At 53.1% G+C, this 23,927-nt stretch overlaps 1 long non-coding RNA gene across 1 annotated transcript; it reads left to right on the top strand.

The window, feature by feature from the left end:
* The first annotated feature begins 7,995 nt into the window (after positions 1–7,995).
* LOC135187622 (uncharacterized) lies at positions 7,996–8,719 on the top strand. The gene is made up of 2 exons (XR_010307390.1): positions 7,996–8,172; positions 8,265–8,719. It is a non-coding gene; the product is annotated as an uncharacterized LOC135187622 (long non-coding RNA).
* The last annotated feature ends 15,208 nt before the right edge of the window (positions 8,720–23,927 follow it).

Raw genomic sequence — 23,927 nt, 5'->3', positions numbered from 1 at the left:
GTGCATTGAGCCAAAGGGACCAAGCACTTAGGGTCCAGGGCAGGAACAACCTCCTGCAGCAGGTCAGCTGAGGGGGGACCTGCTGGGAAGCAGCTGCAAGGAAAAGGAGCTGGGAGTGCTGGGGATGTGCTGGGAAGCAGCTGCAAGGAGAAGGAGCTGGGAGTGCTGGGGATGTGCTGGGAAGCAGCTGCAAGGAGAAGGAGCTGGGAGTGCTGGGGACCTTCTGGGAGGCAGCTGCAAGGAGAAGGAGCTGGGAGTGCTGGGGGACAGCAAGTGCCCATGGGGCAGCAATGTGCCCTGGGGGGCAAGAAGGCAAATGGTGGCCTGAGGGGCATGAAAGAGAGTGTGGGCAGCAGAGCAAGGGAGATTTTCCTGCCCCTCTACTCTGAGCTGGGGAGGCCACAGTCTTGGGTCCATTTCTGGGCTTCCCAGTTGAAGAGAGCCAGGGAAGTGCAAGAGCTAAAGCAGCTGGGGCCAGCAAGAGACTGGGGCCAGACGCTTGTCATTGGTGCCCAGGGGGAGCAAGGGGCACAAAGTGGCAGCCAGGAGGATGGATGTGAAGAGGAAGAGAAAGTTGTTTGTTGTGAGGGTGCTGGAGGCCTGGAGCAGGCTGCCCAGAGAGGCTGTGGAGTGTCCTTGTGTGGAGCCTTTCAAGGCCTGTCTGGATGTGTTCCTCTGTGATCTGTGTTAGGTGGAGTGTCCTTGTGTCCTTCCAAAGCCATCTGGGCACTGTGCCATGAGGCAGCAATGTGCCCTGGTGACCAAGAAGGCCAATGGTGTCCTGGAGTGCCTGAAGAAGAGTGCAGGCAGCAGCTCAAGGGATGTTCTCCTGCCCCTCTACCCTGCCCTTGTGAGTCCAGCCCAACCTAGCACCCAGCCCCAACCAACCAACCAGACCATGGCACTCAGTGCCCCAGCCAGGCTTGGCTTCAACACCTCCAGCCACACAGACTCCACCACCTCCCTGGGCAGCCCATTCCAATGCCAATCACTCTCTCTGACAACAACTTCCTAACAACATCCAGCCTAGACCTGCCCTGGCACAGCTCCAGGCTCTGTCCCCTTCTTCTGGTGCTGGCTGCCTGGCAGCAGAGCCCAACCCCACCTGGCTACAGCCTCCCTGCAGGCAGCTGCAGACAGCAATGAGCTCTGCCCTGAGCCTCCTCTGCTGCAGGCTGCACCCCCCCAGCTCCCTCAGCCTCTCCTCACAGGGCTGTGCTCCAGGCCCCTCCCCAGCCTTGCTGCCCTTCTCCAAACACCTTCCAGCACCTCAGCATCTCTCTTCAATTGACCAGCCCAGAACTGGACCCAGCACTCAAGGCCAGAGTAAGGATATTGCTTGGACTTGGTGACCCTGAGGAGCTTTTCCAACCAGAATGGTTCTGTGAGTGGTCACCTTAGCAGCATTCCTTGGGGCAGCTCCAGCCCAGCTAGATGCCAGCCCCCTTCAGTTGTGCTGTCATGGAGGCACCCAGAGAACAGGCAAGCAGCAGCCACCTGCAAATGTAGGCTGCTTGCAGTTATCCTGCACTGCTGACACCATGAAGTTCCAGGTTTGGATGCCAGTTGGGAATATCCTGCTGATGAAGTGTCTAGGGAGAGATGAACCAAACTGTGCCCACGCTCAGAGAGGGAAAGTCTCAATATGTGTACCCAGAAAAAGTAGTTTTATATATATATATATATATTTACACTCACCAAGGAGCAGGTGAGAACTCCTTAGAGGTCCAAATGCCAGCCTGCTTCTGAGTGGAGACAACCTGGCCCTTGGTGCTTGGAGGGGGTGGTTTGTATCTGCCACAGATGCAAGCAGCAGCCCCCAATTACTTGAAAATTCCCAAATCTCCAAAGCAAAAGCCCTAGGATGAGAGGCTGAGGGATACAAGGTAGTGATAGGAGTGGGGGGAATGGAGCAAAGCTGGAGGTGGGGAGAGTGAGGCTGGAGGTGAGGAGGAAGTTGCTGAGCAGGAGAGTGGTGAGAGGCTGGACTGGGTTGCCCAGGGAGGTGGTTGAGGCCCCATGGCTGGAGGTGTTTGAGGCCAGGCTGGCTGAGGCTGTGTGCAGCCTGCTCTAGGGTAGGGTGTCCCTGGGCATGGCAGGGGGCTTGGCACTGGCTGCTCCTTGTGCTCCCTTCCAACCCTGCCTGATTCTGTGTTACTATTCTATGTTTAGCCTGGAGAGAAGGAGGCTCAAGGGTGACCTCACTGCTCTCTACAAGAAGAGCCTGGATGGGGCACTTAGTGCCATGGTCTGGTTGACTGGACAGGGCTGGGTGCTAGGTTAGGCTGGCTGAGTTTGGAGGTCCCTTCCAACCTGCTTGATTCTATGAACTACCTCAAGGGAGGCTGTAGCCAGGTGGGGTTGGGCTCTGCTGCCAGGCAGCCAGGGACAGAAGAAGGGGACACAGCCTGGAGCTGTGCCAGGGCAGGTCTAGGCTGGATGTTGTTAGGAAGTTCCTGTCAGAGAGAGTGATTGGCATTGGAATGGGCTGCCCAGGGAGGTGGTGGAGTCTGTGTGGCTGCAGGTGTTGAAGCCAAGCCTGGCTGGGGCACTTAGTGCCATGGTCTGGTTGGTTGGTTGGGGCTGGGTGCTAGGTTGGGCTGGCTGAGCTTGGAGGTTGCAAGTGAGCTTGGAGGTCCCTTCCAACCTGCTTGATTCTATGAAAGATCATCCAGTTCCAACTCCCCTGCCATGGGCAGGGACATCTCCCACTAGCCCTGGTTGCTTAAACCTCATCCCACCTGGCCTTGAACACCTCCAGGGAGGTCTCTTCCAACCTGTTTGATTCTATCATTCTATGATCCTATGAACTTAACACTGCTGGCAAGTATCAACGTTACAAGAGCCCTGGCTTCTCACACTCCCTTTATTCATGGCTTGTGCCCAGGCTATGAGGAAGGTGAGGGTGGGTGTGGGAGGAAATTGGCTCAGCCATGCAAATGTTGCCAACTGCACCTTTCATTTCACACATTGAGGCCACTGAGATGGAACAAAACCTGGCAGGAAAACTAATTTCAGCTGCTTCACAGGACCATTATTACCATAATCTAGCATAAAAAGGTGAGCTTCACTGTGCTGGTAAATACACCCTGAGAGCCAGCTCAGAACAGCTGAGCACACAGAGAGGTTTGCAGGTTCACAAAGAAGGGCTCACAACAGCAACACCTTTCTGCTACAGCCTAGACACTGCACCTCAGAGTTCCCCAAGGAGCACTGGAGGGATCTGGTCCTTTTTTTCCCCCAGTCTGGACTTTAAATAACAATTAAGCAGCTGAACATGAGCCAGCAGTGTGCCCAGGTGGCAAAGAAAGCCAAAGGCATCCTGGCTGGGATTAGAAATGCTGTGTCCAGCAGGATCAGGGGGGGTGATTGTCCTCTGGTACTCTGCTCTGGTGAGGCCACAGCTCAAGTTTGGTGTTCAGTTTTGGGCACCTCAATGCAAGAGATGTGGAGGTGCTGGAGCAGGTCCAGAGGAGGGCAAGGAAGGGCCTGGAGAATAAATCTTATGGAGAGTGACTGAAGGAGCTGGGGATGGTTAGAGTGAAACAGAGGAGGCTGAGGGGAGACTTCAGTGCTGTCTACAGCTACCTGACAGGAGGTCGTGGAGAGGCTGCTGCTGGGCTCTGCTCACAGGCAGACAGTGATAGGACAGGAGGGAATGGCCTCAAGCTGCCACTTGGGAGGTTTAGACTGGACATTAGGACACGTTTTTTCATGGAAAGAGTGGTCAGGGACTGGAATGAGCTGCCCAGGGAGGTGGTAGGTAAAGCCACCAGCCCTGGATGTGTTTGAAAGTCATCTGGATGTGGTGCTTGAGGATATGGATCAAGGGTACACAGAGGCACAGAATTAAGCAGGCTGGAAAAGACCTCCAAGATCATCGAGTCACAACCTGTATCACCCAGCAGCTCCTAATCAACCAACCCCTGGCACCAAGTGCCTCATGCAGCCTCCTCTGAAACACCTCCAGGGATGGGCACTCCACCACCTCCCTGGGCAGCCCATTCCAGTGCCAATCACTCTTGCTGGGAAGAACTTCTTCCTAACATTCAGCCTGAACCTGCCCTGGCACAGGATAGAGTAGGGATGTGGGTTGGACTGGGTGACCCCCAGGGGCTTTGCCAACCTGCACGTTCTGTGGCTCTGCAATTCTGATTCTCTCTCTCTCCACTCCACCTATAGCCTGGATCTGCATCACCTTCAGCACAGTGGGAAGACAACTGCAGGAGGGGATCAGAGCAGAGTGTCTCTGCCACCAGCTGCCATGCCAGCGCCGTGTGCCAGCCCAGGGCTCTCCCTCTGCTTGCACAACACAGGCGTGCGGGAGCTGGAGCTCTGCCAGGAGGTGCCCGCAGCCCAAAGCAGGCTTGCAGTGAGTACCAGCCTGTGGCCTCAGCAGCTGCAGCCCCAGCATGGCATCTGTCAGCCAGCTGGCTGGGGTGCAGGTGTCTGCCCAGACAGCCTCTTCCAGGCCACGAACCAGAAGCGCCAAGCGGAGCTGACAAGCGCAGGCAGGCACCAGCTTATCCAGGGGCTGCGCTTCTCCTCCTGCCTCCCCACGGAACAGAAGCTTCCTAGCCAAAGCCTTTGGGCAGAGACATCTCTCAGTGCCTCTCCTCAAGCCAGCAGCACAGCAGCCACTGCTTGTTCTCCCTGTCGGAGCCGGGGAGTGTGATCTGTGATGCATGCGTCCTGCGCTCAGCCGGCAGCTACACCTCCGCGCACCGCGGGCTGGCTGCTGAGCTGTGCTGATGCCTTCTGCCTCACACCCAGCTCCTGCTGTCCCTGCGGATCCCCTGCAGCTCTTCCCCAGCTCAGCAGGGAATCTTTTATCAATCACACCTTGGTAGAATCACAGAGTGGTATCACACAGCATCCCAGTATCATCAGGGCTAGAAGAGACCTCACAGATCATCAAGTCCAACCCTTTAGCACAGAGCTCAAGGCCAGACCATGGCACCAAGTGCCACGTCCAGTCCTGCCTTGAACAGCTCCAGGGACGGCGACTCCACCACCTCCCCGGGCAGCCCATTCCAGTGGTAGGGGGCAGAAAGGACCTGCAGAGATCAAGCCCAACCCCTCTGCCAGAGTGGGATCTCCTAGGGCAGGTCACGTAGGAGTGAGTCCAGAGGGGTGTCTAGAGGAGACTCCTGACCCCTCCAGCCCTGGCCACCAGCCATGGCACTTTTCAGGCTGTCAGGGAGTGCCAGGGCTGGGGAGAGTGAGGCTGGAGGTGAGGAGGAAGTTGTTGGTGATGAGAGTGTTTATAAGTATCTGAGGGCTGGGGGTCAGGAGGGGGGGACAGGCTCTGCTCACTGCTCCCTGGGACAGGACAAGGAGCAATGGATGGAAGCTGCAGCACAGGAGGTTCCAGCTCAACACAAGGGGCAACTTCTTTCCTGGAAGGGTCCCAGAGCCCTGGCACAGGCTGCCCAGAGAGGTTGTGGAGTCTCCTTCTGTGGAGCCTTTCCAGCCCTGTCTGGATATTCCTGTGTGCCCTGAGCTGGATTGTGTGGTCCTGCTCTGGCAGAGGGGTTGGACTCAATCATCTCTTTGGCTCCCTTCCAACCCCTGACACCCTGCAATCCTATTAACCTGTGCACAGAGCCCCCAGGGTGAGACAGAGACACAGCAAGAGCCACTGAGCCTCAGCCATCTCCTCCACTGAGTGCTTCCCTCCCCCCCAGTTAATCTTGTGCTGAGGATGATCTCTGCAGCACCAATCATGCAAAAATCGACTTTATGCTTGAAGGACAAATGCAAAGCCTCTCTCACCAGCCTTTTATAACACACACTCCATCACACCTGACACCACTCCTGGCAGATGCTGGGGGTTTCAACACCTCTGTTGGTGAATGCTAACTACATTTGGATAACCCTGGAGAGAAGAAGGTGCCCTGGATTAGTGTTGCAATGTTTCAGATTGCTTTAGTTTTGCCCAAAGTTTCTAGAGTGGCTCATAAAAGTGAACCCTGTAAGTCATGAAAGACCTTCTTGGTAAATCTGATTTTCAACTGGGAAAGATTTCAGCTGCATTCCTAAGAGGTGAAGGGGAGGGGGAAGCTCTTTCTCCCACAAATGGGGGGTGGGGAGTGGGGAAAGAAAGAAGCATGGCAGGGACAGGAGAGCTTTCTGCTTCAGGAGGCAGGAGATGGAAAGCCTCCTGGCCTGGAACATCTTCCCACAGGTTGTCAAACTCTGTGGTGCTCATTCAGAGGCAGCAGCACGCTGTGAAAAGCACCAGAAGCAAGGGAATCCTTCCAGAACACCCCTCTGAGCTTGCTTGAGTTCCTCTAATAACATCATAATGAGTTTCATGGCTCCCTGCTCAGGAGCTGGAGGTGCTCAGGAGCTGCCAGGTGCTGTGACTGGTGCAGTGCCCAGAGCCTGCTTTCCAAACGTCTCTTGGTGGCAGCACTGATGCTACAGAGGCCTCTGCCCACCAGCCCTGTCAACAGGCAAGCCCAGGGGATGTGCTGCTCTCACAGAGAAGTGTTTGTGCATTGGTTTCCTCTCCATGAGAGGAAGGCAACTGGTCCACAGGTCTCAGGATCCAGCCCTGAGCATCAGGAGATGATGATGGTCATTGAGAGAGTGATTGGCATTGGAATGGGCTGCCCAGGGAGGTGGTGGAATTGCCATGCCTGGAGGTGTTGAGGCCAAGCCTGGCTGGGGCACTTAGTGTCATGGTCTGGTTGGTTGGGCAGGGCTGGGTGCCAGGTTGGGCTGGCTGAGCTTGGAGCTCTCTACCAACCTGCCTGATTCTATGAACTCCCTGCAGGGAGGCTGTAGCCAGGTGGGGTTGGGCTCTGCTGCCAGGCAGACAGCAACGGAACAAGGGGGCACAGCCTGGAGCTGTGCCAGGGCAGGTCTAGGCTGGATGTGAGGAGGAAGTTCCTGTCAGAGAGAGTGATTGGCATTGGAATGGGCTGCCCAGGGAGGTGGTGGAGTCTGTGTGGCTGGAGGTGTTGAAGCCAAGCCTGGCTGGGGCACTTAGTGCCATGGTCTGGTTGGTTGTTTGGGGCTGGGTGCTAGGTTGGATTGGATGAGCTTGGAGCTCTCTTCCAACCTGCCTGATTCCATGATTCTCTGATCAGTGGGAAGCACAGAATCATAGAATGGTTTGAGCTGGAAGGGGACCTTAAAGATTCACCCAGTTCCAACTCCTCTGCCATGGCTGCTCCCACACCTCCCACTAACCCAAGCTGCTGAAAGCCTCATCCAGGCTGGGCTTAAAAGCTCCCAGGGAGGAAGCATCCACAACCTCCCTGGGCAACCTGTGCCAGTCTCTCCCCACCCTCACTCTAAAGAATTTCTTCCTAATCTCCATTCTCAATCTCCTCTCTTCCAGCTCAAAGCCATTGCCCTTTGTCCCAGCACTCCCAGCCCTTGCCAGGAGTCCCTTCCCAGCTCTCCTGGAGCCCCTCCAGGTCCTGGAATGCTGCTGTAAGGTCTCCCTGGAGCCTTCTCTTCTCCACAATGAACAGTCCCAACTCTCCCAGCCTGTCTCCAGGCCTCTGATGATCTTTGTGGCCTCCTTGGAGTCTCTCCAGCAGCTCCAGGTCCTTCTTGTGCTGAGGGTGCCAGAACTGGCTGCAGTGCTGCAGGTGAGGGCTGAGCAGATTGGAGGGGCAGAATCCCCTCCCTGTGCTGCTGCTCTCCCTGCCCTGGCTGCAGCCAGCACACAGCTGCCTCTGGGCTGCCAGTGACCAGTGCTGACTCTGGGCACTTTGGCACCAACTGACACCCCCAAGGCCTTCTCCTCAAGGCTGCTCTGGATCCACCCAGCCTGAATTTATGCTTGGGAGTGCCATAACCCAAGTGCAGGACCTTTCACTTGGCTTCGTTGTGGCTGGCATGGGTCTGTCTCCACATCCCTCCAGGTGGATCCCTCCCCTCTGACATCTCAACCAGCCCACACAGCCTGGTGTCACCTGCTGGCTGAACACACCCAGGCAGGCTCTGCCTTCGCAGGGAGGTTGCCCTCTGGCCTTCAGCTCAGAGAGTGCAAGCACAAAGGCAACCCCAGACTGCAGCATTTGACAGCTCAGGGAGCAGAGGCTGTGGCTGAGCCTATGCCAGAAGCTGGTGGGGGAGGTTCTAATTGCATTCCTGCAGCTTGTTTACGTCGAGCTTCGCTGCTTGCTCCTTTGAGCTGCCTTGATTCTGAAGGCTTGTTTGGGGATTGGGGGGTTGTGTTTCTCCCCCTCCCATCACCTTGTTTTTCTAATAAGCTGTGTGCTGCAATTTCTTCTGCATCACAGAAAGCACAGAAACCTCTCCAGGAGAAAGACAACTCATGCAAAGAATGACTCAGCTCTACATCCCATCCTGCAGAGAGGAACAATGCCTCTGCCAACGTGCCCAGAGCCTCTGAAAATCTCTAACAAGGCTGCTGGAAAGCAAGGAGAGGGTTGGATGAGTTAAGAGAAACAACAGCCAGGCTCTCTGATCAAAGAATCAAATCAGAGATGAGAAAGGAAGAGAGAATTGGCTGACAGGCAAGCAGGCACCCTGTGGGACGTGGAGGACACAATTTCATCTCTCTTTCCTCTGGTTGCCCCTCCATAAAATGCCTGTTGGCCACCTGCTCTGCTCAGTCTGGGGTCAGAGGCAAGCTCCCCATCAGATGCCTGCACACCTTCAAGCCAGGTGCAGCCTGTATTGCTGTGAATGGAAATAAAGAAGAGATCCTTCAGTGCCAGCAGAGTTAAATCAATCCTCAATTGTTTTGTGCCTCTCTTTTCACTGCCTGTGAGATCTTACTGAAGCTTTTTATCAGAGGGGAAGATCATAGAATGATGGGATCAGTGGAAAGGACCACAAGGATCAGCCAATTCCAAGCTCCCTGCCATGGGTAGGGACACCTCACTCTAGATCAGGCTGTCCAGAGCCTCATCCAGCCTGGCCTTAAACACCTCCAGGGATAAGGCTTCTATCACCACCCTGGGCAATCCATTCCAGCCTCTCCTCACCCTCACTTTAAAGCCTGGCTGGGGCACTTAGTGCCATGGTCTGGTTGGTTGGGCAGGGCTGGGTGCTAGGTTGGGCTGGCTGAGCTTGGAGCTCTCTTCCAACCTGCTTGATTCTATGATTCTATGATTGGCCAGGACTGGGTGCTAGGTTCGATTGGATGAGCTTGGAGCTCTCTTCCAACCTGCCTGATTCCATGATTCTCTGATCAGTGGGAAGCACAGAATCATAGAATGGTTTGGGCTGGAAGGGGACCTTAAAGATTCACCCAGTTCCAACTCCTCTGCCATGGCTGCTCCCACACCTCTCACTAACCCAAGCTGCTGAAAGCCTCATCCAGGCTGGGCTTAAAAGCTCCCAGGGAGGAAGCATCCACAACCTCCCTGGGCAACCTGTGCCAGTCTCTCCCCACCCTCACTCTAAAGAATTTCTTCCTAATCTCCACTCTCAATCTCCTCTCTTCCAGCTCAAAGCCATTGCCCTTTGTCCCAGCACTCCCAGCCCTTGCCAGGAGTCCCTTCCCAGCTCTCCTGGAGCCCCTCCAGGTCCTGGAATGCTGCTGTAAGGTCTCCCTGGAGCCTTCTCTTGATTCTATAATGATTCTATGCTTATCATGCTGAAGAACTTCTTCCTAGCATCCAGTCTGAATCTCCCCATTTCCAGCTTTCTTCCATTCCCCCCAGTCCTATCACTCCCTGAGAGCCTAAAAAGTCCCTCCCCAGCATTTTTGTAGCCCCCCCCTTCAGATACTGAAGTCTCCCCAGACTGAACTGCCCCAACTCCCTCCCTCTCTCCTCATAGGAGAGGTGCTCCAGCCCTGATGAAGTTGGAACTGGGACCATTTAGCCTTACAAAGTCTCTTTCCTCTTCCTCACCCCTGCTTCTTTGACACTTCTGTGGGCATCACTCCTTTTGGCACCATTCCCCCTCCACAAAACAGGGCTGAAATAGGCAGAGTTGGGCAGGAGCTGGGAGTCAAAGCAGACACAGCTGCACAAAAGCCATTTCCAGGGGAAACAAACTCAAACTCCAGCTGGCTGGAGCAAAGCCAAACCAACTGTCCCACCTCCATCAGCAGATCAGTGTGTGTCCTCTAACCAGGCCTGTCTCTTTTCCCACACAGTTTAAATCCAAGGGGAATTAAATCACCAGGCAAGTGAGAAGACAATCTGGGTTTGCTTTTCATTCAGTCTCCACCAACTTAGCTGTCTTAACACACCAAGGAGCAGGCTGCAGGCTGAGACTGAAGGATTTCAAAGGCATCTGAAATACAAACATCATCAGGGACAAAAGCTGCTCCCCAGAAGAGCTGCCCAAAGAGCAGTGCTCATTCTCCATCACTTAGATCCAAAACTGAAGAGCACAGGAAGATCATCAGCAGGTTTGCAGATGACACCAAGCTGGGGGCAGATGTGGCTGGGTTGGAGGGCAGAAGGGCTCTGCAGCAGGACCTTGACTGCCTGGACAGATGGGCAGAGGCCAAGGGGATGGCTTCAATAGCTCCAAGTGCTGGTGCTGCACTTTGGCCACAGCAACCCCATGCAGAGATACAGGCTGGGGTCGGAGTGGCTGAGAGTAGCCAGACAGAGAGGGATCTGGGGGTGCTGATTGATACCCACCTGAACATGAGCCAGCAGTGTGCCCAGGTGGCCAAGAGAGCCAGTGGCATCCTGGCCTGCATCAGGAATGGTGTGGCCAGCAGGAGCAGGGAGGTCATTCTGCCCCTGGACTCTGCACTGGTTAGACCACACCTTGAGTGCTGTGTTCAGTTCTGGGCCCCCCAGTTTAGGAAGGACATTGAGATGCTTGAGCGTGTCCAGAGAAGGGCAACGAGGCTGGGGAGAGGCCTTGAGCACAGCCCTACGAGGAGAGGCTGAGGGAGCTGGGATTGGTTAGCCTGGAGAGAGGAGGCTCAGGGCAGACCTCATTGCTGTCTGCAACTACCTGAGGGGAGGTTGTGGCCAGGAGGAGGTTGCTCTCTTCTCTCAGGTGGCCAGCGCCAGAACAAGAGGACACAGCCTCAGGCTGTGCCAGGGGAGATTTAGGCTGGAGGTGAGGAGAAAGTTCTTCCCTGAGAGAGTCATTGGACACTGGAATGGGCTGCCCGGGGAGGTGGTGGAGTCGCCGTCCCTGGAGCTGTTCAAGGCAGGACTGGACGTGGCACTTGGTGCCATGGTCTGGCCTTGAGCTCTGTGCTAAAGGGTTGGACTTGATGATCTGTGAGGTCTCTTCCAACCCTGATGATGCTGGGATGCTGTGATACTGTGATCCACAACTCCTTGGACTCAGAGCAGGGGTCAATCATTGAGCACCTCTGAGCTTGAGAGGTGCAAGAGGCCAGAGCAGAGCAACACACAGGTTCCTTCTGACCACCTAACACGTAAGGCTGCTCCTTCCTCAGAGTCTTGGATGAACAAGTTCTGACCATGGGAGAGGAAATGGCACTGCTCTTGGAGGGCATTAAAGAAATACAGAGCAGAAAATCATTAGATCCAGAACTAGAATTTTGTTCCCAAACTGCATGAAGCTCCTCCTGGCTCTCCTCTGCTGCTTTGGAGCACATAAAAGGCCTACTGCATTTCAGGGTGACCTAGATGTTCATAGAATCATAGAATCATAGAATCAACCAGGTTGGAAGAGACTTCCAAGATCATCCAGTCCAACCTAGCCCTATCCAGTCATCTAGACCATGGCACCGAGTGCCTCATCCAGGCTTTGCTTGAAGACCTCCAGGGACAGAGGTAGTTGATGATCACAGTATCATCTTGCTTCATAGAATCAAGCAGGTTGGAAGAGACCTCCAAGTTCATTAACTAAGTTCATTAACTTAGTGATTATCCCAATTTAGAACTTGCTACAGGCTGGAGAATCATAGAATCAGAGAACCAAGCAGGTTGGAAGAGAGCTCCAAGCTCAGCCAGCCCAACCTAGCACCCAGCCCCAGCCAACCAACCAGACCATGGCACTCAGTGCCCCAGCCAGGCTTGGCTTCAACACCTCCAGCCACACAGACTCCACTCCCCCCCTGAGAAGAGGAGGCTCAGGGCAGAGCTCATTGCTGTCTGCAGCTGCCTGCAGGGAGGCTGTAGCCAGGTGGGGTTGGGCTCTGCTGCCAGGCAGCCAGCAACAGAAGGGGACAGAGCCTGGAGCTGTGCCAGGGCAGGTCTAGGCTGGATGTTAGGAGGCAGTTCCTGTCAGAGAGAGTGATTGGCATTGGAATGGGCTGCCCAGGGAGGTGGTGGAGTCACCGTTTATGGACCCAAGGGGAAACTCCTTTACTCTAAGGGTCCCAGAGCCCTGGCACAGGCTGCCCAGAGAGGTTGTGGAGTCTCCTTCTCTGGAGCCTTTCCAGCCCTGTCTGGATGTGTTCCTGTGTGATCTGTGTTAGATAGGATTGTCCTGCTCTGGCAGGGGGGGTTGGACTGGATGATCTCCTTGGGTCCCTTCCAACCTCTAACATCCTATGAGCCTGTGATGTGTTTAAAAGGAGGCTGAATGAGACACTTAGTGCCAGGGTTTAGTAGATTAGAAGGTGTTAGGTGATAAGTTGAACTTGATGACCTTGCAGATCTTTTCCAGCCTGACTAACTCTGTGATCCTGTGTGAGCTGCCTCTGGCATGGGGACATTTGACTGTGCACACACAAGGCAGCCTGGCACCCCAGGGGTTAACCCAGATCCCTGCTGGAGGTCACTCATCGATGTTGATAGCAGTCCACAAGATTCTTAACCTCTGTCTAAGGCTGTCACACTGAATAGATGCCTTGGCCTTGTGCTTGCAGCTCTCACTGCCTTGTCACGGAATACCTTGGGGGGCCAGAGGCCAGACCACTGCTCCTATCAATCCAGCTGCGTGCCCTGCCTGATTGCATTAGCCCCTTCCATCTCTGCCAGGCTCTGCCAGGCAGGCAAGGATGTTTACTGATCTTCTCTGCTCAAGCTCAGAGTGATCTCGCTATCTGTGACCTCTCTCTTCACAAATCACCCTGGTTGAAGGCTATAATTATGGGATATAATTAGAAGTGGAGTTTGGTTTCATGGAGGCAGCGACACGCCGAGAGCCCCAAGAGCCCAGCAAGCTGCAAGCTATGATTCCTCCCAGCTCTCCTCTGCTGCTCCTGCTGCTTTGGAGCACATAAAAGCCTGCTTGCACTTCAAGCTGACCTTGATGTTGTTGATGATCTTGCTTCAGGTCTCCAGCTAAGAGGTGAAGCTCCAAATGTTTAGTTCTATTACCTAGAAAGGTTGGACCAGATGATCTTTGAGATCCCTTCCAGCCTGGCATTCTGTCATTCCATGGTTGCTCCATTTTAATGCAGCCCATCATTACTCCTGATCCTTTTGATCCCTTCCAGCCTGGCATTCTGTCATTCCATGGTGGTTATATTTTAATGCAGCCCATCATTACTCCTGATCCTTCAGGTCCCTTCCAGCCTGGCATTCTGTCATTCCATGGTTGCTCCATTTTAATGCAGCCCATCATTACTCCTGATCCTTTTGATCCCTTCCAGCCTGGCATTCTGTCATTCCATGGTGGTTATATTTTAATGCAGCCCATCATTACTCCTGATCCTTCAGGTCCCTTCCAGCCTGGCATTCTGTCATTCCATGGTGGCTCTATTTTAATGTAGCCCATCATTACTCCTGATCCTTTTGATCCCTTCCAGCCTGGCATTCTGTCATTCCATGGTGGTTCCTATTTAATGCAGCCCATCATTACTCCTGATTCTTCAGGTCCCTTCCAGCCTGGCATTCTGTCATTCCATGGTGGCTCTGTTTTTATGTAGCCCACCATTACTTCTGATCCTTCAGGTCTCTTCCAGCCTGGCATTCTGTCATTCCATGGTGGTTATATTTTAATGCAGCCCATCATTACTCCTGATCCTTTTGATCCCTTCCAGCCTGGCATTCTGTCATTCCATGATGGCTCTGTTTTTATGTAGCCCATCATTACCCCTGATCCTTGGGATTCCTTCCATCCTGGCACTTTGTGATTCCATGGTGGCTCCATTTTAATGCAGCCCATCATTACTCCTGTTCCTTCAGGTCCCTTCCAGCCTGGCACTCTGTCATTCCATGGTGGCTCTGTTTTTATGTAGCCCATCATTACTCCTGATCCTTCAGGTCTCTTCCAGCCTGGCATTCTGTTATTCCATGGTGATTCCTATTTAATCTAGCCCATCATTACTCTTGATCCTTGGGAACCCTTCCAGCCTGGCACTCTGTGATCCCATGGTGGCTCCATTTTAATGCAGCCCATCATTACTCCTGATCCTTTTGATCCCTTCCAGCCTGGCATTCTGTCATTCCATGATGGCTCTGTTTTTATGTAGCCCATCATTACCCCTGATCCTTGGGATTCCTTCCATCCTGGCACTTTGTGATTCCATGGTGGCTCCATTTTAATGCAGCCCATCATTACTCCTGTTCCTTCAGGTCCCTTCCAGCCTGGCACTCTGTCATTCCATGGTGGCTCTGTTTTTATGTAGCCCATCATTACTCCTGATCCTTCAGGTCTCTTCCAGCCTGGCATTCTGTTATTCCATGGTGATTCCTATTTAATCTAGCCCATCATTACTCTTGATCCTTGGGAACCCTTCCAGCCTGGCACTCTGTGATCCCATGGTGGCTCCATTTTAATGCAGCCCATCATTACTCCTGATCCTTTTGATCCCTTCCAGCCTGGCATTCTGTCATTCCATGATGGCTCTGTTTTTATGTAGCCCATCATTACCCCTGATCCTTGGGATTCCTTCCATCCTGGCACTTTGTGATTCCATGGTGGCTCCATTTTAATGCAGCCCATCATTACTCCTGTTCCTTCAGGTCCCTTCCAGCCTGGCACTCTGTCATTCCATGGTGGCTCTGTTTTTATGTAGCCCATCATTACTCCTGATCCTTCAGGTCTCTTCCAGCCTGGCATTCTGTTATTCCATGGTGATTCCTATTTAATCTAGCCCATCATTACTCTTGATCCTTGGGAACCCTTCCAGCCTGGCACTCTGTGATCCCATGGTGGCTCCATTTTAATGCAGCCCATCATTACCCCTGATCCTTCAGGTCCCTTTCAGCCTGGCATTCTGTCATTCCATGGTGGCTCTGTTTTTATGTAGCCCATCATTACTTCTGATCCTTCAGGTCTCTTCCAGCCTGGCACTCTGTTATTCCATGATGGCTCTGTTTTTATGTAGCCCATCATTACTCCTGATCCTTTTGATCCCTTCCATCCTGGCACTCTGTGATCCCATGGTGGCTCCATTTTAATGCAGCCCATCATTACTCCTGATCCTTTTGATCCCTTCCATCCTGGCACTCTGTGATCCCATGGTGGCTCTATTTTAATGTAGCCCATCATTACTCCTGATCCTTTTGATCCCTTCCATCCTGGCACTCTGTGATCCCATGGTGGCTCCATTTTAATGCAGCCCATCATTACTCCTGATCCTTTTGATCCCTTCCAGCCTGGCATTCTGTCATTCCATGGTGGCTCTGTTTTTATGTAGCCCATCATTACCCCTGATCCTTGGGATTCCTTCCATCCTGGCACTCTGTGATCCCATGGTGGCTCCATTTTAATGCAGCCCATCATTACTCCTGATCCTTTTGATCCCTTCCATCCTGGCACTCTGTGATCCCATGGTGGCTCTATTTTAATGTAGCCCATCATTACTCCTGTCAGATCTTACAAGACAGCAACAGTTCTTGGAAGCCAATGGATTGAATCCACTGCCTTTGAACTATTCCACAATGAGATCCCTCCCTTTTCCAAGCAAGCCTGTCCAACTCCAATGCACACTCAGTGCAGGCATCTTTACTCCCTTTCCAGGCCACAGATTCAAGCAGAAATTAATATGCCAGCAGAAAAAGTCCCCTGCATATGCAATAGTGGGAGATGAGCCAGACTTTGTTATATTCCTTGTCCTGGGAGAGGTTTGTTCTGCCTCTTGACAACCCTCCAGCAGCAAATAAACTCTGGAGAAGATTCAGGAGACCTATGGCCTTCCCTGACAAGTGTCTTTGTCTTTACCTCTTCATCAACCTAAATCTTTTATGTCCAATGTCCAACCCTTTCTGGACTATCAGCAATCATATCTGGACTATCAATCATAGAATGTTAGATGTTGGAAGGCACCTCCAGAGATCACTCAGTCCAACCTCCCTGCCAAAGCAGCATCACCCAGGGCAGTCCACACAGGAATGCATCCAGATGGATTTGGGAAGTCTCCAGAGAAGGAGACTCCACAACCTCTCTGGGCAGCCTGCTCCAGGGCTCTGGCACCCTCACTCTAAAGAAGTTTCTTCTCATGTCAAGCTGCAACCTTCTCTGTTCCAGTTTGCATCCATTGCTCCTTGGCTTATTGCTGTGCAGCACCAAAAAGAGCTTGGCCTCCTCCACTTGGCACCCACCCCTCAGATATCTATAGACATTGCTAAGATCCCCTCTCAGCCTTCCCTTCTCCAGTCCAAACAGCCCCAGGGATCTCAGTCCCTCTTCACAGGGGAGTTGCTCAACTCTCCCAATCATCCTGCTGGCTCTCTGTTGGACTCCCTCCAACAGGTCCCTGTCTCTCTTCAACTGGGGAGCCCAAAACTGGACACAATATTCCAGGTGTGGTCTCAGCAGTGCAGAGTAGAGGGGGAGAAGAACCTCCCAAGCCCTGCTGGCCACACTTTTGATGCACCCCAGCATGCCACTGGCTCTCTTGGCCACAAAAGCCCATGCAGAACTTGCTGCCCACCATCACTTTAAGGTCTTTCTCAATGGAGCTGCTCTCCAGTAGGGCAACCCCCAACCTGTACTGGTGCTTGCTGCTATTCCTCTGCAAGAAGTCATTCACCATGGAGCAGGAATAAAATCCAAGCCAGAAAAGCACCCCAAAAAGAGTGCCTGTGACAAAGAAAACAACAAACTAATCTGGTTGATATACACCTCCTACACTGCACCACCCAAGTGTCCAGCCCTGCATCTCCAGAGCATAGCAAAAGGCCTTGGCAGCCTTTTGGGTGCAGTCAATCTTCAGCCTCTCTGCTGCTGCAGCAGTAACAAGCCCTACAGTGCCTGAGATGTCAGCCACTGGGATGAGAGCAGCAATGACTCCTACATTGCCTGGGCAGGAACAGTGAGTCCTTTGAACAGCACCAGTGGTAACTGCTAGGGTGAGTTACTTGAAGGTTATCACCCACTGTGACACCCACATCCTGGGACTCAGTTCCTCTCTGGGCAGAGCCAACATGACTCAGCTGTGCCCAGCTGCCTGGGACCCGACTTGTGCCAGCACAGGGCTTGGAAGCACTGAGGCAACGCTGATGGGAAACAGCAGGAGTCAGAGTATGGTAGAAGCCAGCTGGGTCTTTGCTCTGAGATGAGTGGGTGACACAGGGAGCCAAGATCATTTCTCATCCAGTACAAGAAGTGAAGAGCATGTTCCTGATTCAATTGATGCCAACAGGAATTCAGCTCCTGTTCAGGCATTTGAAGTGGTGAAACTGCGGCAGGAATTTGCTTTGCAGCTTGGGGAAGAAGCAGATCACAGAATCAAAGGATCACAGAATCAAAGGATCACAGTATCACAGCATCACAGGATCACAGAATCATAGAGTCATAGAATCAAAGAATCACAGAATCAGAGCATCACAGCATCATAGAATCACAGTATCACAGCATCATAGAATCACAGCATCACAGCATCACAGAACCACAGAATCACAGAATGAGAGCATCACAGCAACATAGGATCACAGCATCACAGAATCACAGCATCACAGGATCATAGAATCACAGAATCACAGCATCACAGAACCACAGAATCACAGAATGAGAGCATCACAGCAACATAGAATCACAGCATCACAGCATCATAGAACCACAGAATCACAGCATCACAACATCATATAATCACAGCATCATAGAATCACAGCATCACAGCATCACAGCATCACAGAACCACAGAATCACAGAATCACAGAATCACAGCATCACAGCATCACAGCATCACAGCATCATAGAACCACAGAATCACAGAATCACAGCATCACAGCATCATAGAATCACAGCATCACAGCATCATAGAACCACAGAATCACAGAATCACAGCATGACAGCATCATAGAATCACAGCATGACAGCATCACAGAACCACAGAATCACAGCATCACAACATCATATAATCACAGCATCATAGAATCACAGCATCACAGCATCATAGAACCACAGAATCACAGAATCACAGCATCACAGCATCATAGAATCACAGCATCATAGAATCACAGAATGGTCTAGGTTGGAAGGAATCTCCAAAGGTCATCCAGTCCAACTGCCTCTTCAGTCAACAGAGACATCCTCAACTGGATCAGGTTGCCCAGAGCCCTGTCAAGCCTCAACTTGAATATCTCCAGGGCTGGGGCCCCATCCACCTCCCCTGGCAACCTGTACCAGTACTCCTGTACCCTCACGCTAAAGACCTTGTTCCTAGCACCCAGCTTAAAGGGACATGGCCAATTAAGTGCCAAGTGCAGCAATGAAGGGAGTGTGAATCCCATTACCTGGTTGGAAAACTCTGACCTGACTTTGGAGAAACCAAAAAGAGAAATTCCAAAGCCAGCACTGCCTGCACCCTTGAGAGGCTCTTGTTTACTTTTATACTTCTGAATAAAGCCCACCAAGGGAGGCTACAGAACCACACTGCCAGAGTGAGATCCCCATGGGCTGCCTCGTAAAGGAGCAACTGAGAGGCACCAGCTGGAAAGAGCCGACCCTGGCAGAGGTGTTTCTCCAGAGCCCTGTCCTGCTCTGATGAAATCATTGCAGCCAACACCAGACTCCAACCAAAGGGGACTTTTGGAAGCAGCTTCCCAAGCATCTTGTGTGATAATCTGGCTCTCTTTCCTTCAGCCTGACAGAGCAGAGGCTGGAGAAAATGATGAGGATTTTATAGCTCTCTGCGGTAAGCAGTTAATAACTCTCTGAGGCTATAGATCTGGGCTCCACTGCAGGGCTGGAATCATTCACCATAAAATATGACTTCTCATTTATCACCCTGACACTTCATAAATACTTCCTGGTGAGGCCCAGGAAAGAAGAAGAGAAGGAGAGAGGGGAACATCCTATGCTTGTGGTCACCAGGTGCTTTCAGCCTACACACCACAGTGGGGAAGGATGACAAAGAGAGCGAGCAACAAACACAGACCTGGGACTTGTTAGAGGAGTGGACTGATGAGGACTCAGCTGAACAGGGGATTTGGGGGTGTCCATTCCCTCTTCTGAGCTCAGGCAAGGTGCTGGTGGGCACTGGCATTTTGCAGCAGTGCTAATCATAGCATCAAGGAGGTTCAGAGGCAATTAAAACACCCAAAGCAATCATGTGTGAATATTCCTGGGTGCAGCTCCTGAAGAAGAAATGATGACAGATCAGCGAAGGAAAAATCACAGCTTCATCTAACCCTTAATAGGTGTTCATTAACTAAGTGATTATCCCAATTTAGAACTTGCCAGAGGCTGCAGGATCAGAGAATCAGAGAAACAAGCAGGTTGGAAGGGAGCTCCAAGCTCAGCCAGCCCAACCCAGCACCCAGCTCTGGCCAATCATAGAATCATAGAATCAAGCAGGTTGGAAGAGAGCTCCAAGCTCAGCCAGCCCAACCTAGCACCCAGCCTTGGCCAATTACTGAATCACAGAATCAAACAGGTTGGAAGAGAGCTCCAAGCTCAGCCAGCACAACCCAGCACCCAGCCCTGGCCAATCACTGAATCAGAGAATCAAGCAGGTTGGAAGAGAGCTCCAAGCTCAGCCAGCCCAACCTAGCACCCAGCCCCAACCAACCAGACCATGGCACTAAGTGCCCCAGCCAGGCTTGGCTTCAACACCTCCAGCCACACAGACTCCACCACCTCCCTGGGCAGCCCATTCCAATGCCAATCACTCTCTCTGACAACAACTTCCTCCTAACAGCCAGCCTAGACCTGCCTTGGCACAGCTTCAGGCTGTGTCCCCTTGTTCTGTTGCTGCTTGCCTGACTGCAGAGCCCAACCCCCACCCAGCTCTGAGGAGTGCAAACACCAATGCAAAGTGGTACATGGCCCTTCCTCCTCTCCTGTGCTGCTGTCTCAGGCTGGTGCCTCCAGCAATCTGCTTGTTGATGTCCCTGTGTGCCAAGCTGCTCCTGCTGCCACCTTTGCCTGGGTGTGGAAGTGCCTCGTGGCTGTACATCACCGAGTCAGTGAGGAGAGGCAAGCAAATGTTGTCCATGTCACCAGAAATAAACCTGAGGCAGAAACTTGTCCTGAGTGAAGCTACAGCAGTCTGCCTGGGGCACCTCTCGAAGCCCTCCAGCAGGCAGGCTGGCCTTGCCAAGAGCACACCTCTGCTTCCCTGCAAGCACCAACCATTCCCACTGCAGATCAGAGCAGGGAACTGCTCCTGGCCCCTCCAAGTCCCACCTAGCCACATAAAGAAGTAGGAGCTCACCCTCAGGGAATGGGAAGTGAGGCAGCAGGGAGGAGCCAGCCCCTCGGAGATCACAGCCAAGGCTGAGGTGAGCAGTGATGCTCTCACGTTGCCTACAGTGCCATGGGGCTGCCAGCAGGTTCGCTGCCAGGGCAGGTTCTTGGCACGGGGGAGAAGGCTGCAGCCAGTTGTAGTCTCTTTGTTGGCTTCCCTTTACCTTGGGCTGTCAGGGGGAGCAGCACATCCAGGGTCAGAGAGCAAGGTATGGTTATTGTTGCATGCAAAGCACAGGAGGCTGGCAGGAGCAAGATCTGCCTGCAGCTCCTTGCTGGGGTTGAGTTGCAGATGGTTTGCCCACTGCCCCACGCCTCCTTAAAAGCCCTTTTAGCTACTTAGATGTCATTTGCTTTCAAGCTCCTTACAGCCTTGAGGTACTGGAAGGTGTTTGGAGAAGGGCAGCAAGGCTGGGGAGGGGCCTGGAGCACAGCCCTGGGAGGAGAGGCTGAGGGAGCTGGGGGGGTGCAGCCTGCAACAGAGGAGGCTCAGGGCAGAGCTCATTGCTGCCTGCAGCTGCCTGCAGGGAGGCTGTAGCCAGGTGGGGTTGGGCTCTGCTGCCAGGCAGCCAGCAGCAGAAGAAGGGGACACAGCCTGGAGCTGTGCCAGGGCAGGTCTAGGCTGGATGTTGTTAGGAAGTTCCTGTCAGAGAGAGTGATTGGCATTGGAATGGGCTGCCCAGGGAGGTGGTGGAGTCTGTGTGGCTGGAGGTGTTGCAGCCAAGGCTGGCTGGGGCACTGAGTGCCATGGTCTGGTTGGTTGGTTGGGGCTGGGTGCTAGGTTGGGCTGGCTGAGCTTGGAGCTCTCTTCCAACCTGCTTGATTCTATGATTCTCTGATTCTCCAGCCTGTATCAAGTTCTAAATTGGGATAATCACTAAGTTAATGAACTTAGTTAATGAGCTTGGAGGTGTCTTCCTACCTGGTTGATTCTATGATTCTATGGCTCTGTGATCTCACACTCAATCAGCTGAATGAGGGGAGAGTTTCCCATCTCCCCCCACCCTCACCAGGACTGTGGCAGCTACTGCTGCATTCACCCAAACCCCTAGTGGACCACAGAGCCCTGGAGGGTTCTCAGCTTCCCTTCCTTTTCTGTCTACAACTACCTGAAGTGAGGCTGTAGTCAGGTAGGGGCTGGGCTCTGCTACCAGGCAAGCAGCAACAGAAGAAGGGGACACAGCCTGGAGCTGTGTCAGGGCAGGTCTAGGTTGGATGTTAGGAGGAAGTTTTTGTCAGAGAGAGTGATTGGCACTGGAATGGGCTGCCCAGGGAGGTGGTGGAGTCTGTGTGGCTGGAGGTGTTGAAGCCAAGCCTGGCTGGGGCACTGAGTGCCATGGTCTGGTTAGTTGGGCAGGGCTGGGTGCTAGGTTGGGCTGGCTGAGCTTGGAGCTCTCTTCCAACCTGCTTGATTCTCTGATTCTGTGATTCTCCCTCCTCAACCCCTCCTCCCCCAGTGATGGTGTCCCTGCTTTAGCTGAAGAGCTCAGACCTGCAGGGGGAGAGGTGAGGATATTGCTGTATTGCTCTAACCACTCTGCAAGTGTTTTAGCAAGAGAGGCAAACAACAACCATCACCCTGTGCACAACATCAGCTCGGGTAATTGGCAGATGAGGAGCTTGGGCTGGCCTCCTGCCTGGCCTAAATTGTCCATGTGCTGAGCCCCAGCTCAGCTCATCAGGCTGCTGGTGGGGAAGGCTCCACAGCAGGTAACCACAAGCTGCTGCTGCTGCTGCAAGCTCAGCCCCAGCAAAGCTGCAAATCAAACCCAAATAGCAAACAAAGAGTGCAAATTGTCTCTTACCATCACTGTACCAATACAAGGCTCTGTGTGCCTGTGCCCACACATGAGGCTCAGGGCAGAGCTCATTGCTGTCTGCAGCTCCCTGAAGGGAGGCTGTAGCCAGGTGGGAGTTGGGCTCTTCACCCAGGCAACCAGCAATAGAACAAGGGGACACAGCCTGGAGCTGTGCCAGGGCAGGTCTAGGCTGGATGTGAGGAGGAAGCTGTTGCCAGAGAGAGTGATTGGCATTGGAATGGGCTGCCCAGGGAGGTAGTGGAGTCTGTGTGGCTGGAGGTGTTGAAGCCAAGCCTGGCTGGGGCATTTAGTGCCATGGTCTGGTTGCCTGGCTAGGGATGGGTGCTAGGTTGGGCTGGCTGAGTTTGGAGGTCTTTCCAGCCTGGTTGATTCTCTGATTCTATGGCATCAGCAAGCAAAGAGCTACCGAGGTCTAAAACTCAAAGCTGTCTCCCAGGAGCTGCCACCTTGCAGATTGCTATGGAGGGCTCAAGACTGCATCTTGGCTGCAAAGCTGTGGAGCTAATTCTCTTCCTACTTTGCACCCAGGCCACATGAGCCCTTGATTCTTGGTGCCTGGCAGCAGTTAGGAACCCAGTAGAGCCCTGCTGATGCCCATGGGGTTTGTTGACTCTTCAGAAGGGTGACTGAGTTCTCCTGGCCAGCAAAATCTTCTCTATGGAGCCAGAGTCATAGAATCATAGAATCAACCAGGTTGGAAGAGACCTCCAAGCTCATCCAGTCCAACTTATCACCCAGCCAGCCAGAAGCACAAGCAGAACAAGAGGAGCCTGTAACCTCTCCAGGCATGGAGGAAAAATCAAACAACCCCCCCCCCCCCCCCCCCCCCCAACCCCCAGACATCATCAGGAAGGACAGTGGCTGCCAGAGGGGCTTGTTGAACCAGCTTCTCAGCTCCTCTGCAGACAGGCATTTAATTCACAGCTGCCAGAATACCCCACACGTTTGGAGCTCACATCCTTGGTGGAAGCAGTGTCACATCAGAGAAGAGCAGGGCAATCTAGCCACTGGGGACAAGGCTGCTCTCCACAGTATCAACTCCATTAAACTCTTCTCCCCCAGCTCCATAGATGCCAAAAAGTGTAGGGACATCAGGGCAGCAAAATACTCACACCAGGCTCTGACAGCTGCTTTGGCTGGGTTTGGGCATGTTTGCTAGTGAAGGGTTTGGACAAGGGTGGTAGCCTTGCTGTTAGGCTGATGTTCAGAGAGGGTGAGAAAGAGAGGGTGGGGGGAAAAGCACCCAGATGAGAGCAGTCCATAAGCTGGAGCCAGGCCACATGGCTGGCAGGCATCGCTCGTGTCCAGACTCGTTCTCCGCTGGAACGCTGCACACTGAATTGGTCAGCACAGGATTTGCTCCCTGCCTCTCTGCACACTGTGCCTAACCCCAGCTCCCAGCTTCAGCTGGAAAGCAGCCACCTCCACCAGCACTGCTTCTGCCCTGTGCAAAGAGGCTGAGAGCCCTGGGGCTGTTTGGTCTGGAGAAGAGAAGGCAAGAGGGGAGATGAGCATTGTCCATAGAGTGGAGGGGGCCAAGCTCTTGGTGGTGCTGCACAGCAATAAGCCAAGGAGCAATGGATGCAAACTGGAACAGGGAAGGTTTCAGCTCAACACAAAGAGAAACTTCTTTAGAGT

This window comes from Pogoniulus pusillus, chromosome 27, assembly GCF_015220805.1.
Source record: "Pogoniulus pusillus isolate bPogPus1 chromosome 27, bPogPus1.pri, whole genome shotgun sequence".
NCBI classification, from domain to species: Eukaryota; Metazoa; Chordata; class Aves; order Piciformes; family Lybiidae; genus Pogoniulus; species Pogoniulus pusillus.
This window is presented reverse-complemented; position numbering and strand designations above follow the sequence as displayed.